This window comes from Bubalus kerabau, chromosome 2 (assembly GCF_029407905.1).
Source record: "Bubalus kerabau isolate K-KA32 ecotype Philippines breed swamp buffalo chromosome 2, PCC_UOA_SB_1v2, whole genome shotgun sequence".
NCBI classification, from domain to species: Eukaryota; Metazoa; Chordata; class Mammalia; order Artiodactyla; family Bovidae; genus Bubalus; species Bubalus kerabau.
In genome coordinates this window covers 45246769-45263813 of record NC_073625.1, presented here as the reverse complement: position 1 = coordinate 45263813, position 17045 = coordinate 45246769, and the positions used below count along the sequence as shown (strand labels likewise).

The window sequence follows — 17045 nt, the reverse complement described above, 5'->3', positions numbered from 1 at the left end:
TCCAATCCCTGGGTCCCCAGGGGGCACGCTGGTTCTCGAAACAGGTTTTGGTGGTCTCGCAATAATAGCGTTCCAGGCTTGAGTGATGAGAGTCGCTGCACTGTCTCAGCAGGGAAGGGAGGGAGAGCTTTGCAAAGGGGACCGAGGGCATTTAAGAAAAGCTTCCAGAGCTTGGTACGACTCCGCCGTAGCAGGACAGGGCCAGGCATCATCAGCCTCGGCGCGAGGTAAAGAACAACGTAACCTGCAGACGGGTATTCAGAAGCTGGGCTCAAAATAGGAGCGCTCGGCCGAGCGTGCGCATGCGTCTGCGCCGTAGATGCGTGCGCATGCTCCCCGCCCCTCCTCGTCCGGGCAAGGCGCTCCGGCGATCGCGAAAGCTAGCTGTCGGTCCGAGGCGGACGCCGGCGGTCCTCGCTGGCTCCGTTTACCTGAGGGACCTGCGGCCGCCCCGGCCGGCGCCGCAGCACCCCGGGAGCCCGGCCCCGAGGTGTGAGGTGAGCTCCGGGTCGTGCAGGCCCCTTCCCGTCCGGCTCAGCGGGAAAAGGACTCGGGAGTGGGGACTGAGAAGGTGCCGCCGAGGCTGCCCGCTCCTCAGTCTAACCCGGTGGCGAAGAGCCACCAGCAGCCGCGGCACCTTCTCCTCAGGGATCGTTATTCTCGGCGCCGCGCTGTGGAGGGGTGTCTCGGGGCTTTCTCGGGGTGGGCGGCGGGCCGGCGGGGGAGCCCGAGTTTGGGGCTGGGCGCTGAGGCGGACCGATGCCCGGGGACTGGATTAACCTTCTCGGTCCCGAGCCCGCGCTGAGCAACCTGTTCGAGTGTGGCGCGCGCTCCCTCCGCGCCGCCCCCGGCCCAGCCCTGGGGCTCGGTCGGCGCCGCGGGGGCGTGTGGCGCTCCGGGGCCGCTGGGAGCTGTGGGTGGAGCACGCGGCCGCTGGCCGGGAGGACGATGCACCGAGGGTTGGGTGGGGGGGGGGCGCGGGGGGCGTCAGGGCATCCCGGGTCCCGGGCGGCGTCGCAGCATCTGGACTGCTTCCTGTTTCTAGTCCTGAAAGTTGTCCCCTCTCCTCCCTCCCGTCAGTTTTGCAAAGTCTGCATATTCCTCCTCGAGGCTTACCCCTCTGCCCGCTTAGAGGCTCCGTGTGTTTGCCCTGGGGTACCGCGGGGAGGTTCATCCATAGCCTCTGAAATAAGGTGCTGTTAAACATTTCAAGACATTTTAACGTCTTCTTAGAGGCCTTTTTCAGAATTAGGTGCCTTCCTCAATAAGAGAAAAAGGGGTGTTTTTTCTTTCTTTCTTAAAAGAACAAAAGCATATGCCACTAATTTAGGCAGAGGAGTCAACTCGAAGTTGCAAAATATCTAGGAAGGACAAAAGGTCTGGTTTTTGGCCCAGAATAAATGAAATTTTGAATTTTGGTTCCCTTCTGAATGTAGGCAGACAGAGCAGCAGAGCAATCCAGCAGCTGTAGAAATAAATGAGTGCTCTATAAGGCTGGTCAAACAAGATCTTATTTTATAGAAGTAGTTTGGAGAGACCTGTAATGTTCATGTATGGGAATTGGGTTACTTGGTAAAGCCAATACCGCAGGAGCAAGGAAACAAAGACTTGACAAGGGGAATGTTACCTCCCTCTTGAGCCTTCTTTTAGCCTTTAGTGGTGTGCTGACAGTCAAAGGGATAGATAAATCCGTAGTTCTGTTACTAAGAACCATTTACTCCTCAAGACAATGCTTTCCATCCGTACTTTTTTTTCCCCATCCGTACTTTTAAGCAAATCAATACCATCTTTTTCCTCCATAAGAAGAAGGAAAAAAAAAAAAAAGTTTGTTTGAAGTACCAAATCACAACATAGAGGTAATAAGATAGGAAAGTGATGTAAAGGCTTAAGTGGCCAGGCTTGCAAGGATAGAGCTGAAAATAAAAGATAATTGAGATGCAGTTCTTCTTACAGTGTTACCTTTTATTTAGTAAAATAACAGATTCCTCCTCTACCCCCCTCCCCCCAAATGCTTTGAAACTGTTAGGAAAATAAGGTAATTGGTTGTCAGGAAGCATTTAACAGGAGGCTTCCTGTGTGCTGTTTTGGATCTGTCAGGAATTCTGTGTTCCTTATTAATTCCTGAATACTCAAGAATTGAGAGGAGAGGCAATCCTCTCCGGGGGATGAGGAACCCAGGCATTTCATTAGTTTTTCTCTATGGCGATAAGTACCCTCTTCCTTCTTGTGAACCATATGGTAAAAGTGATTGTTTACAACTCTCTCTCTCTTTAATATGGATCGCCTGCGTTTTGTAAGTCTGGAATTTTAATTTTTATCTTTGCTGAGAATAACTACCTTGTAAGACAGTATATATGCCCACACCATGTTACTTAAAACACTTTTGCTCCATCAGAGCTCTGGTCCCCCTGTCTGTCTTTCTCTCTATCAGGCTGTTTCTTTGGAGTGCAGAGGCCCTCTGAATTCACTTTTCTGCCCGGGCTTCTAAGACCCTCTGGAGAAGGTGCTGTGCACCTTCACCCCATCGAGAGGGTGCCAGAGACCTCCGTGAACAGAGCGAGCCCCGTGCCAGGGGCTTTATTGGCTTTCTGCGTAAACCAAGGAATATCAGCCTCTTTCTCTCCTTTACTTTCTTATCATAGACTCCGGATCACCAGGAGTCCATTAAGGGACCTCAACAATTAGTAAAGCCTCCTCCTTTGTTTTTTTTTTTTTTTTCCTCATCCACTAATATTCCCTGCCTCTACATCTCTCCTAAATCTACCAGTGCCCTATTAATAGAGGAGGAAAGGACTATAGGTTCTTTCATCCCTTTTTTCATCTTAGGTACTGTATTCCTCTGAGCTTTATTTTGTGCTTTGAACATTTAGGTGGATTTTTCTAGAGAGATCCCAGCCATGATTGAGATATTTGAAGTAGGGAGGCTTGAGGGGAAGCTAAATAGTAAAGTGCACATTCTTTTTTTGTGTAGCACAGTGTTGTGAGCGCGTCATCATTGGGCAAAGAGAGGGGGTTTTAAACTCACTGTAAGTCCTCTGTTGCCCACTTGACAGGCAAAAAAATGTCTCACCCCAAATTAAATTTCGTATATGTTAGTAAAACTATGAGATTTCATACTGATAACTTATTCTGAGCATGTTAGTTTGTTGATGTTAGACTACTGTTGACTTTATTTTCTTCAGGAGACCTGTGATAGGAAACAGTTCTTACTGCATCTTTACCTTCTTTCACAGGGAAGAGCAGTGTTGGCCTTAAGTGTCTTTTAACCCCTAAATCTCTAGAATTAGAGACGTTTAAAGCTGCAGCTGCCCACAAAAAGAGCAGTAGTGCAAATGAAAAGCAAGACTTAGAAATATGTATGAGAGGAATTGTTCAGTATAGATTTGGGAGAAGAAGGGTCACAGCGTCTTGAGGAAGGAAGTGAAGGTTTTTTAATAGTGGCATTTCCAGAAGGTTAGGAATGAATGTTTGAAGAATAACAACTCCTCTTTGACTAGAAATTAGTTTTAACTGACTGTTGGATCAGAAATGATGAATCTATCTTTGAGTTACAATTTGTTATTCTGGGAACTAGCGACAGTTTTGGAGGATCCAAGGAATGCGCTGTGAATGCAGTTTAAGAAAAAACAACTAGGCTGCTGCTAAGTCACTTCAGTCGTGTCCTACTCTGTGCAACCCCATGGACTGCAGCCTACCAGGCTCCTCCATTCATGCGATTTCCAGGCAAGAGTACTGGAGTGGGGTGCCATTGCCTTCTCCGAACAACTAGGCTAGTAGGCCTAAAAAAAAATCCTGGTCCCCAAAGTTTATCTCATTAAACTATTTTATAGTCAAAACATGCAACCATGCTAAAGGGGGAAAAAAATCAGGAGCTTGATATTAGAGCATTTTCTGAACAGATTTTAATGGAAAAGGGAAACCAGGCTGGAATTTAAACCTGATTTTTTTTTTTTTTTTAAGTCCAGTCTCTGGCCATCTTTTAACTTTTCAGTTTTGTTTTTAGTTTTAAAAGATCTTTTGCTTCTGCTTTCTCTAGTATTAAAAGTAATATATAATTTGTAAGATGGACTGCATTTTGATGCCTACTATTCATTTTAATTTTGAACTTTGCTTTTCCTGTATTTTTTTAAGCCTTATCACTCAGCACACTGGAAGATTAGATTATCTTTTGTAATCAGTAGATGACTAGATGGACTTTAAAAATTAAATGAAGTAACAAACTGATACCTTGAGATTAGTAAGAATCTAGGCCCTATGAATTAAATATGCTACTGCTAAGTCACTTTAGTCGTGTCCGACTCTGTGCGACGCCATAGACGGCAGCCCACCAGGCTCCCCGTCCCTGCGATTCTCCAGGCAAGAAGACTGGAGTGGATTGCTATTTCCTTCCCCAATGCATGAAAGTGAAAAGTGAAAGTGAAGTCACTCAGTCATGTCCAACTGCAACCCCATGGACTGCAGCCTACCAGGCTCCTCCGCCCATGGGATTTTCCAGGCAAGAGTACTGGAGTGGGTTGCCATTGCCTTCTGCGATGAATTAAATATGGAGCTATATACACTTTAGCAACCAGAAAACAGTATCCTGAGAATGAATTTATTTTTTTAATAAGATATGGAAAACAAAAGGCCAAAACCCACATGAGTTTTAGGAAAAGGAATTTAGCACTTTGAGCAGTGATATGCTCTCAGTGTGTACTTTGCTCTCTAACAAGATGATAATTTACTTGAAAGAAGAAGCTTCAGAGGTAGTGATTGCTAATCCTTATAATGCAGTCTTGGAAAACTCTGAAAGAAGACAAAAGGATATCCTCCTGTTCCCATTGTAGCCAGTGTGTTTGAGGCAACCTTTAATTTCTGAATTGGAAATGCAAAATGTTACGTACATGTATAGTGTGTCCAGATAAGTAAATTTAAGCTGAGACGGATGAAAGAAATCTCTTTCTGTACAGAAAGTGAATTGGAATAGAATTGCTAACGTCTTTTGTTGCAGGGCCATGCTCACAAGCCCCCAGGGCCCACTTTTGTCATCGTCTCTTCTGGGATTCTGCCTGCTTTCTTTCCTCTTCACAGTTGCCATTTCCTGCTTTTCCCACCTGAGTTCTTTGGGTCCGGCTTTGTAGCCAGCCTCTGAAGACAGTCTTCCAAGATTGCATCCCCTTTATTGCTGTTTTTCAGGACAAATACTCAACTTATTTTAGGGGCTTTTACTTTTTATCATCAAAAGAGGACTGGTAAATTGGGGAATATCAGATTCCTGATGTTACACATTGATAAAAATTAAACAGAACTGGACATGCAACAACAGACTGGTTCCAAATAGGAAAAGGAGTATGTCAGGGCTGTATATTGTCACCCTGCTTATTTAACTTCTATGCAGAGTACATCATGAGAATCGCTGGGCTGGAAGAAGCACAAGCTGGAATCAAGATTGCCAGGAGAAATATCAGTAACCTCAGATATGCAGATGACACCACCCTTATGGCAGAAAGTGAAGAGGAGCTAAAAAGCCTCTTGATAAAAGTGAAAGAGGAGAGTGAAAAGGTTGGCTTAAAGCTCAACATGCATAAAACTGAGATCATGGCATCTGGTCCCATCACTTCATGGGAAATAGATGGGGAAACAGTGGAAACGGTGTCAGACTTTTATTTTTGGGGGCTCCAAAATCACTGCAGATGGTGATTGCAGCCATAAAATTAAAAGATGCTTACTCCTTGGAAAGAAAGTTATGACGAACCTAGACAGCATATTAAAAAGCAGAGATATTACTTTGCCAACAAAGGTCCGTCTAGTCAAGGCTATGGTTTTTCCAGTGGTCATGTATGGATGTGAGAGTTGGACTGTGAAGAAGGCTGAGCGCCGAAGAATTGATGCTTTTTTTTTTTTGAATTGATGCTTTTGAAGTGTGGTGTTGGAGAAGGTTCTTGAGAGTCCCTTGGACTGCAAGGAGATCCAACCAGTCCATCCTAAAGGAGATCAGTCCTGGGTGTTCAGTGGAAGGACTGATGCTGAAGCTGAAACTCCAATACTTCGGCTACCTCATGCGAAGAGTTGACTCATTGGAAAAGACCCTGATGCTGGGAGGGATTGATGGCAGGAGTAGAAGGGGACGCCAGAGGATGAGATGGCTGGATGGCATCACCGACTCAATGGATATGAGTTTGGGTAAACTCTGGGAGTTGGTGATGGACAGGGAGGCCTGGTGTGCTGTGGTTTATGGGGTTGCAAAGAGTCGGACGCAACTGAGCGACTGAACTGAACTTTTTATCATCAAAAGAGAACTGGTAAATTGGGGAATATCAGATTCCTGATGTTACACATTGATAAAAATTAAAGTGTAGGGTTAAATGTATCTAGTCCTTTTTGTTTTCTGATGAAATAATCATCAGGTCACTTAATCGGAAATTAGTTTTCCATATATCTTGCTCTGTAAAGAAGTGAATGTCTCTTTTCTCAGGGTTAGGGCATGAAAAACTTGCCAGATCCCTCATTTTTTACTGGTCCTTGGCGCCTGAGACTGTTCCCTCCAGTTAATCCAGCAATTCCCTTTACTCAGCTGAGATTCTGCAGATTCCTATAGTAAAAGATATAATATCAAAAAGAATGAAAAAATCTTTTAACCTTCATGTGATCAGTTGCTGTATTTTGTCAGTATTGGTTTCCTCAATCTTTTGTGCCCACTGTCTGAAACTTGCAGCTTCTTCAAGGATGATTCTCTTAGGAAAAAGGAGTGTTGCTGTCCATACTCATGTGATCCTGATTAGAAGCATTTATTTCATTATGTTATTGAAAAGCAATTCAGAATATATATCAAAAGTTTTTTTTTTTAACCGTGCATAATATTTGGTTCAGCTAAGAGGTGATCTGTTTTTTTTTTTCAGTATTGAAAATCAATTTTTGACCCATTCTAAGTTTATCATCATTTTTTTTTGCTTTTCTTGCTATTTTTTTGTCCCTTGGCTTGTTATTTAATCAACAGCCAGTAAATCATTGATTCAAGTAGTAGTATTGTCAGCACACATTTATAGATTTAGCAGACTTAATTTTCCCACACACAAATAACATGCAACAGATTTTAAAGTAACATTTCAGCATTTATAATACTTTACTACTTTTTTGTTTTGTTTTTGTTTTTTGACCACGCTGTGCAGCTTGTGGGACCTTAATTCCCTCACCAGCAATCAAACTCGAGCTCCCTGACATAGAAGTGTGGAGTCCTAATCACTGGACTGCCAGGGAAGTCCCTATAATACTGTATTTTTAGACAATTCAGGTAGTTTTATTCTGTTCCATGTATGTATATTTTTGACAAAAGTGGGAGACTATATGCTGTTTTGTAAACCATTTAAAATTTTATTTTGCACTTATTGTATTGTTACTGTCTTTTCAAGTCAGTATATACAGATCCTGCTCATCATTTTTAGTGAGTGTGTTATGTGTTTGTTGTACCTTAGTTTAACCAATTCCTCATTGGTAGACTTTCAGATTGTCTCTGGGTTTTTGTACTAACATTTCAGTTATGCATCATGTATAATTGTGTTTACTTTCTTAGAATACATTGTAGAATAGGTCTGCTGAATCAAATTGTATACATTTTAAGGGCTTTTGATATCCATAGCTATTTTTTTGAAATACCAACTAGTTTGCTTTTCCTCCAGCAGTATTTGAAAATGGAGAATTTCCTGGCGGTCTAGTGGTTAGACACTTCACTGCCCCCCGGCCCGGGTTCAGTCCTTGTTTGGGGAACTAAGATTCTGCAAGCCGTGTGGGACAGCCAAAAAAAAAAAAAAAAGTATTTCCAAGTGTTGGAATGTTGAATATATTCTTTTTTCTGCACCCTCTCCTATACTGTGTTCTGTTATTCTTTGCTCATCTGATTGGCAAAAATGTTAAATATCATGTTTGTGTGTTTTTATTAGTAAAGTTGAATATCTTTTCATATGTTTGTTGGCCATTTGTATTTCTTTTGTAAATTTATGTTCTTTTTCCATTTTTCTATTAAGGTAGTATTCTTTATTTGCTTTTTAAAAAATTCATTTTATATATTACTTTTGCTAAGCACATAATTATGTGCAAATATCCTGTACTGTTTTAAGTTATTCTATTTTAGGATAGCATTTCTCAAAATATGACTTATAGATCACTTGTAACAGTACCGAGATAATCGTTAGAATGCATGTATATCATTCATTTTCCAGAGGTTCGGATTTCTTAGACCTATGGGGTTTCTATGAATCTGCTGCACATTAAAATTAGGGAACCTCTGATTTGGAAGAAATATGAATTCCTTAATATTTTTACTGTTCCTTTTTTCTTCTTGTCTCATGGCATTATACTGTTTTTTCTTATTTATCTTAATAATCATAAACTACAGTCTTAATGTATTAAGGTTTTATCCTACCCCAGTCTAACAATAATTTTACAAAAATGTTTTGATATATGGAAATTTGAATGTTAAAGTACATAAAGGAAAACACTTTTGTAAGTCTTTGAGAAGCATTGTTTGTAAATGAGGCAAAAGGAATAACAGAGAAAAACAGGTAAAACAGACAGAAGTATAAGGGGGTTTCTCATCTAGTTTAAAAAACTCAATATTACTTTGTTTTTTCCTCAAGTTTTGTGTGGTCATCTTCTTTGAACCGTAAATTTGGAACCCATACTGCTTGAAAAATAGTCTTAATGAAAATTTTGAAATTCTCATTGTTATATACATATTCAGTAGAGAGCAATGTTCCCTTTAATTTTTTTTAGGTTGCATGCAGATGAACATGCTGCATAAGCAGCAAACTACAAAAATGGAACTTATATGGGTGTTTGATACTGTAGTCAAATAAAGCTTTCAGGGCTCGATGCATTTAATAATGATATACGTAATTGTTACTGTGCTGCATGATAATTAAGCTTAACTATACATGACTGTGTTTAATATCACTTTTCCATAGCCAGACATCACATTTCTGGGCCCAGGTTGAAGGATGAAAAAATATGGCAGGCCAAGAAGCTTTAACAAGTATTTCTGATTTAGAGATTTCAGTATTAGAGAGATTAGACGTTTGGGGCAGAGGTTGCTTGTAACTTTGGTGTTTTTAATTCCTAAGGTTGTAGACTTTCCTTTTCCCTTCTTCTACTCAAGACCATATACTTGGGGGAGAAATTGGGAAGATTCAGCCATGGCTTTACTTTCTCCAAATAGTTTTTTCTGCCCAGTAATGAAAGCTTGGGATGCAGAGGTCCCTGTCATTGGTAGTGCGCAAAGGACAGTTTCTTTCTCTGCTTTAGCCAAGCTGGTTCAGGATCTCAAGGTCTAAGCTGTCGTGGGCCCTAGTATCTATATGAGTTGTCCTGTTAACCTGGGTCTCTGAGAATTTCTGAACCTGACTTTCTCATATTTTCCCAGCTGAGGTTGTGTACTTCAAACAGAAATATTTGACATCTGTGAAACAAAAATAAAGTAAAAGCAGACTTAACATCAACAAAACCAAATGGAAGTATGATAGTTTTAGAATATGCTTTTTTCCTATCAATGCTGCCTTCCACTCTACTTACCCTTCCAGCCCCAGAAGAGATGCATATTTTTGTCCCTAGAAAAAAAGTGAATGTGAAAGTTGCATCAAACTCTCTGCGACCCCATGGACTGTAGCCTGCCAGGCTCCTCTGTCCATGGAATTCTCCAGGCAAGAATACTGGAGTGGGTTGCCATTTCCTTCTCCAGGGAATCTTCCCAACCCAGGGATCGAACCCACGTCTCTAGCATTGCAGGCGGATTCTTTACCGTCTGAGCCACCAGGGAAGCTCTCAGGAAAGGCAGTGTCAAATCCAACTCTGAAACTTGGTAGAAACTCTTAACTGGAAATCATTCATATTTCATGCTGTAACTTTCTAGGGTTGACTCTTCTCTGCAGCCTGACTGTGTGTAATGAAGCATTTGTTGGTCAAACGTTTTCTCTATCTGTGTGCTAAATTTTTGTACTATCTAAAAAGATGAAGCATTGTTGGGAAAATGTCCTGATACTACTTTTAGAATCTTCTGTTTGCCAGTTCAGTATTGGTTGATAGAAGTAAGTCTTTGTGTCTGTTGTAATTCAGTAATAAAACTACCTAAAGTTTGATGTTGCTTTACCTTTTATAGAGTACATTATTTTATAATTCACTCATATACCATTTTTGATAGGGAGGTGCAATTTTTAGAAAGGAAAATTCTGAGCTCAGAGAAGTTAAGTGATTCACATAGTTGGGAAGAGGCTTGAATCCATATCTTTTGATTTCTTTATATTTTACACCTGTCACAGATACCATCTGCTGAATCATTTAATGATTAAAACATATATAATAAAATTTAAATAACTTGTTATTAAGCGTGGCAGATATTTAAATAAAATTTAGGACAACAGCATGCAAGTTTTTCAAAATGGATCAATTATGTCTTGTGACAAATGAAAAACTACCATTATAGATGAGAAATTAAACTATATGTTATATAAACAACTGAGGGAGGAAATAGTACCTTTAAATGCTACTTATGGATTCTTTGGTATATCTATAGCGAGAATGATAAGGTAGAAAAACTATAGTATTTTTTTATGAAATACCCATATATTTTATTTGTAAGGCAGTATTGTATCTCTCGTCAAAGTTTTTGATTGTTGTTGTTAGCCACACGCCCGGCACTTGGAATTTTAGTTCTCTACCAGGGAGTGCACTGGAGCTCAGCAGTGGATGTGTGCAGGTTTAATCACTGGACCACCAGAAAGTCCCAAAGTCAGTATTTTAAAATTTCTCTTTCTAGTAGCTAATTGTTAGTGTGTAGAAATGCAACTGATTTTTGTATACTGATTTTGTATCCTGCAACTTTACTAAGCTAATCAAAGTTTTAGTATCAAGCCTGTAATATTTTAAGACGAAATTGCTGATTTCTCCCATTTTTTTTTTAAAATATTTTTCAGATATTTCAGTTAAAGGAAGAAAGAGCTCTTCTCCTAACATGGAATCTGTTGTTTGGGAATGTGGTTGATCAACTTGACACATTAGCCAAATGGTGCCCGATGTAATAAAATGAAAAGAAGAGGCAAGATGATGTCATTTTCCCATATTATGAAACCAAAAACAAATGCCTTTTGTGAGACCAAGCTAACAAACCTCTGATGGTGCAAAGAGTAATTCTGTTTGAAGAACTTAACAGTAAGATAGAAGAAGTACTTTCAAGCTGAGACCTGCAGGTGTACAAAGATCTAAAATACATATTGAATAGGCCTGATCATCTGAATCCCATTCAATCAAGAAAGCGTGGCTATGAGTTGGATCGTCTTCTATCTGTGGCCCTTGACTATGTTTGTGGGGCATATAGGTGGGCACAGTTTGTTTTCTTTGAGCCTATTACCTTGAGGATGTGCCAGGATTTGCCTTATAACACTGCCTTCATGCCCAGTCTTCTGAATCATTATGACCAACAGATGGCAGTTTTAGCAATGGAGGTAAGACTTCATCTATTATTTGGCATGTCGTAGAAAATTATTCTTGTATTGCCCTTTTAATCAGTCTAATGAATGTGTTTGATAAACAACATGAACAACTAATATGTTATTTTTAACTGCATCTTGTACATTAAAAAGTTACATATTTAGGTTTAGACTCTGATAGATGGAAGATTTCATGTTTGGGAAATGTTACTCATCTTAGTTTTCAGATATTATTCTTTTATGAAGAACTTTGAAACATTGGAACTGGGGAAGTAATAGCCTTTCAGAAGTTTAAATTGTCCAAGTTATGGTTACATCCTTTCTGTTATTTGATATAAGACTTTAAAGAGCAAACTATAATAATAATATTCATAATTCACTTAGTAAATGTTGAAGGTAACATGATTTTGAAAATGGGTTCTTTGGTTAAGCCAAAGAACTGTCTGGTGGGTTTACAGTATTTACATTGTCTTAAATACTTAAGATAGTATCCTGGTCTTACTATCTTTACATCAAGTAACTCCCAAGCAGTGATAGAGGTTTTGTTGTGTGAATTATCTGTTCTTGACCTCTCAGGACTTCTTGAAAATCTGTTACCTTACTTGAATTTTTCTAACGATAATTCTTCAGGCACTTTTTAATTATTTTACTTTAGAAGCTATGACAAATTAATGGATATAGTTAATAATAGGTTTAAATAATTTTGTATGTGTTTCAATAATGGTTTTAGAATTGTGGACAAAGATAGGTTTACCAGATAGGAATTAGGGGGCAGTAAACTGTGACAATAAGAGGTGAAAGCTTTGGAGTTGTATAAACTTCAGCAGCAGCTACCACTTTCTATCTGTATTACTTTGGGCAAGTTACTTGAGCTTTCTTACCATTGTCACTTTGCTTGTAAAATAGAGTTAACACTTTGGAAGATACAAAATGAAGTGTTTATAAAGTACTTCGCACAGTACTTTTGGAGTAAGTTCTCTTAAAATGATAGCTTTTACCATTTTCTCATATTCTAATATTAATGTAGCTACATAGTACATAGAATTTAAAGTTTTTTTTAAAAATTTTAGTCCTTAATTCTTTGTTACAGTACTTTCAGCAAATTGAATACTACTTGTTTTACTATAAACTACTTGTTTATAGTAAAATTCAAAGGTTTAGTACTTCCAAGTAAACTAACATAAATCTGGGAAATTTTGTAGAAAGATTATTATTCATAGATTTTTTTTTTTCCTTTTTCTTTCTTTTTTTTTTTAATTTTTATTTTATTTATTTTTTTTTTAAATTTTATTTTATTTTTAAACTTAACATAACTGTATTAGATTTGCCAAATATCAAAATGAATCCGCCACATGTATTCATAGATTTTGAAACATAGAGGGCAACTCGTATAGTCCAAATACTTGAAAATATTGTAGAGGTTGAATAAAATATTTCTGCTCTTCCACTGACTACACAAAATCTAACTGGTAAGGAGAGATTTGTATAGACTGTTAGATTGGGTATATGAAAACGGGTATTGATTTAATATAGGAATTTGGTTCCTGGCATGGTAGTCCCTGTTGGGTATTAAAACTACCCAGTTCTCTCACCAAAAAAATGAAGGAGGAATATCTTTGGTTCTGGTATCATTTTAAGTCAGTATAACTCCTTTGGAAAGCAAATAGAGTTGTAAGAAATAAGTCATAAAGATTTATATACTGATTTGGGTTTAACTTTTGCCTCTTTCATGTAGTAGCTTTCAGACTTTGAAATTAAGTCACCTAACATCTCTGTGATCTGGAGAAGGAAATGGCAACCCACTCCAGTCCTCTTGCCTGGAAAATCCCATGGACAGAGGAGCCCGGTAGGCTACAGTCCATGGGGTTGCAAAGAGTTGGACACAACTGAGTCACTTCACTTCACTTCAACATCTTTGTGAAAATCATTTGTGAAAATGCACTAGTAACAAAAATACTTTGAATGGCTATTAGGATTAAATGAGAGATTTAAGTAGCTAGCACAATGCATGATGCAGAATAGATGATCCGCAAGTGTTAATTCTATTCTAAATTTCATTTCTAAGTGACCCTAGAGAGAAAGTACTAGAAAGACGATGTATTTGTTTCATATGAATTTGCATCTCTCATTGTGGGTTCCTGGGGCTTTCATAATGGTGGCACGGTGAGCTGTCTCTGTTCTCTCTTCAAACATGCCCATATAGGCTAGACATTTTGTTGGCAGTGAGACTGTATCTTTTTGAATTTCACTCATTCTAGGGAGAGAACCTAGATGAGTAAGAGAAAGCTCTGGTGATATGAAGTGATGTCGGGGATAGTTGGCTTGGTCGTCATATCAGGCCAGTGATGCCACTGACAGTCTCCTGACACTCTGAGAGTGTAAAGTTTCTGTAATAGCAAAGGATATGGAAATTCAGCAATCAACACAGCACACTTGCAAATAGAAGTAAGGATTCTTAGATCCTTATGAGGACATGTCTGCTGATGACACCCTCCTGTCTCTGATCCAGGAACTTTGGATCAGCTTGCCAGCTTTTAGTGGGAGCAAATAATTGGAGCAGGTAACCCCAGCACATTCTTGAGTGTTCTTTGTGGGACTGGATGAGTTGAAAGACATTTCCTAGGTAACATATCTTTCAGCAGACCCAGGGTTCAAGCCTGCCTCGGGTTCATTCCTGGACTGATGTTTGGTAAAATCAAAATGAGTGCTTCGAATGAAATAATATATGATATTGAGCTAAGGATGCCAGGAGAGAAATTGCAGAATTTGGGTTATTTCAAATTTGCTTATTATTGTTCACAATCAACAAGTTGGGTGTTCTTTCATTGTGTATAGAGAATTCCTCCTCAAGACTTTGATTGAAATTGGAACATGTTCAAATAAATGGGGTGAATATCCATTTATTAAATTGGAGAAAAGATCCTTGTTAGTATGTTAGTATGTTTATTTCTCTTACTTTACAAAATGTGTGTTTATACACAAACACACGCATTAAATTTTTCTTAACTTCTTAACTTGATGTCTGTCTTTTCCCCGACTATTGTGGCTTTTGATAGAAACAAGATTGCTCATTCCTGAGTTTTGCACACCATTTTGAACTGTCTAAATTGCCAAGTATACGATACAGTACAATTGTCTCCAATGTACAATTGACGTTGTACAGGAGACAGGAATCAAGACCATCCCCAAGAAAAAGAAATGCAAAAAAGCAAAGTGGCTGTCTGAGGAGGGCTTACAAATAGCTGTGAAAAGACAGGAAGCGAAAAGCAAAGGAGAAAAGGAAAGATATACCCATTTGAGCGGAGTTCCAAACAATAGCAAGGAGAAATAAGAAAGCCTTCCTCAGCGATCAGTGCAAAGAAATAGAGGAAAAAAATAGCATGGGAAAGACTAGAGATCTCTTCAAGAAAATTAGAGATACCAAGGGAACATTTCATGCAAAGATGGGCTCAATAAAGGACAGAAATGGTAGGGACCTAACAGAAGCAGAGGATATTAAGAAGAGGTGGCAGGAATACACAGAAGAACAGTACTAAAAAGATCTTCACAACCCAGATAATCATGATGGTGTGATCACTCACCAGAGCCAGGCATCCTGGAATGTGAAGTCAAGTGGGCCTTAGGAAGCATCACTATGAACAAAGCTAGTAGAGGTGATAGAATTCCAGTTGAGCTATTTAAAATCCTAAAAGATGATGCTGAAAGTGTGGCACTCAATATGCTAGCAAATATGGAACACTCAGCAGTGGCCACAGGATCCGAAAAGGTCAGTTTTCATTCCAATCCCAAAGAAAGGCAATGGCAAAGAACGCTCAAACTACTGCACAATTGCACTCATCTCACACTCCAGTTCAGTTCAGTTCAGTTCAGTCCCTCAGTCGTGTCCGAGTCTTTGTGACCCCGTGAATCACAGCACGTCAGGACTCCCTGTCCATCACCAGCTCCTGGAGTCTATCCAAATCCATGTCCATCAAGTCAATGCCATCCAGCCATTTCATCCTCTGTTGTCGCCTTCTCCTCCTGCCCCCAATCCCTCCCAGCATCAGAGTCTTTTCCAGTGAGTCAACTCTTCACGTGAGGTGGCCAAAGTATTGGAGTTTCAGCTTTAGCATCAGTCCCTCCATTGAACACCCAGGACTGATCTTTAGGATGGACTGGTTGGATGATCTTGCAGTCCAAGGGACTCTCAAGAGTCTTCTCCAACACCACAGTTCAAAGGCATCAATTCTTCGGCGCTCAGTCTTCTTCACAGTCCAACTCTCACATCCATACAGGACCACTGGAAAAACCATAGCCTTGACTAGACGGACCTTTGTTAACAAAGTAATATCTCTGCTTTTGAATATGCTGTCTAGGTTGGTCATAACTTTCCTTCCAAGGAGTAAGCGTCTTTTAATTTCATGGCTGCAATCACCATCTGCAGTGATTTTGGAGCCCTGAAAAATAAAGTCAGCCACTATTTCCACTGTGCCCCCATCTATCTGCTATGAAGTGATGGGACCAGATGCCATGATCTTAGTTTTCTACATGTTGAGCTTTAAGCCAACATTTTCACTCTCCTCTTTCACATTCATCAAGAGGCTCTTTAATTCTTCACTTTTCTGCCATAAGGGTGGTGTCATCTACATATCTGAGGTTATTGATATTTCTCCCGGCAATCTTGATTGCAGCTTGTGCTTCCCCCAGCCCAGAGTTTCTCATGATGTACTCTGCATATAAGTTAAATAAGCAGGGTGACAATATACAGCCTTGACATACTCCTTTTCCTATTTGGAACCAGTCTGTTGTTCCATGTCCAGTTCTAACTGTTGCTTTCTGACTTGCATATAGGTTTCTCAAGAGGCAGGTCAGGTGGTCTGGTATTCCCATCTCTTTCAGAATTTTCCACAGTTTATTGTGGTCGACACAGTCAAAGGCTTTGGCATAGTCAATAAAGCAGAAATAGATGTTAAATTGTTGGCAACAGAGTAATGCTTAAAATTCTCCAAGCCAGGCTTCTGTAATACGTGGACCGAGAACTTCCAGATGTTTAAGCTGGTTTTAGACAAGGCAGAAGAACCAGAGATCAAATTGCCAACATCCACTCAATCATGGAAAAGGCAAGAGAGTTCCAGAAAAACATCTATTTCTGCTTTATTGACTATGCCAAAGCCTTTGACTGTGTGGATCACAATAAACTGTGAAAAATTCTGAAAGGGATGGGAATACCAGAGCACCTGACCTGACTCTTGAGAAACCTGTATGCAGGTCAGGAAGAACTGGACATGGAACAACAGACTGGTTCCAAATAGGAAAAGGAGTACCTCAAGGCTGTATATTGTCACCCTGCTTATTTAACTTCTATGCAGAGTGCATCATGAGAAACGCTGGGCTGGAGGAAGCACAAGCTAGAATCAAGATTGCTGGGAGAAATATCAATAACCTCAGATATGCAGATGACACCACCCTTATGGCAGAAAGTGAAGAAGAACTAAAGAGCCTCTTGATGAAAGTAAAGAGGAGAGTGAAAATGTTGGCTTAAAGCTCAACATGTAGAAAACAAAGATCATGGCATCTGGTCCCATCACTTCATGGCAGATTTATGGGGACACA

At 39.8% G+C, this 17045-nt stretch overlaps 1 pseudogene; it reads left to right on the top strand.

The window, feature by feature from the left end:
* Positions 1 to 285: 285 nt before the first annotated feature.
* Positions 286 to 17045, top strand: part of LOC129643282 (frizzled-3-like) — an 83632-nt pseudogene continuing 66872 nt past the window's right edge.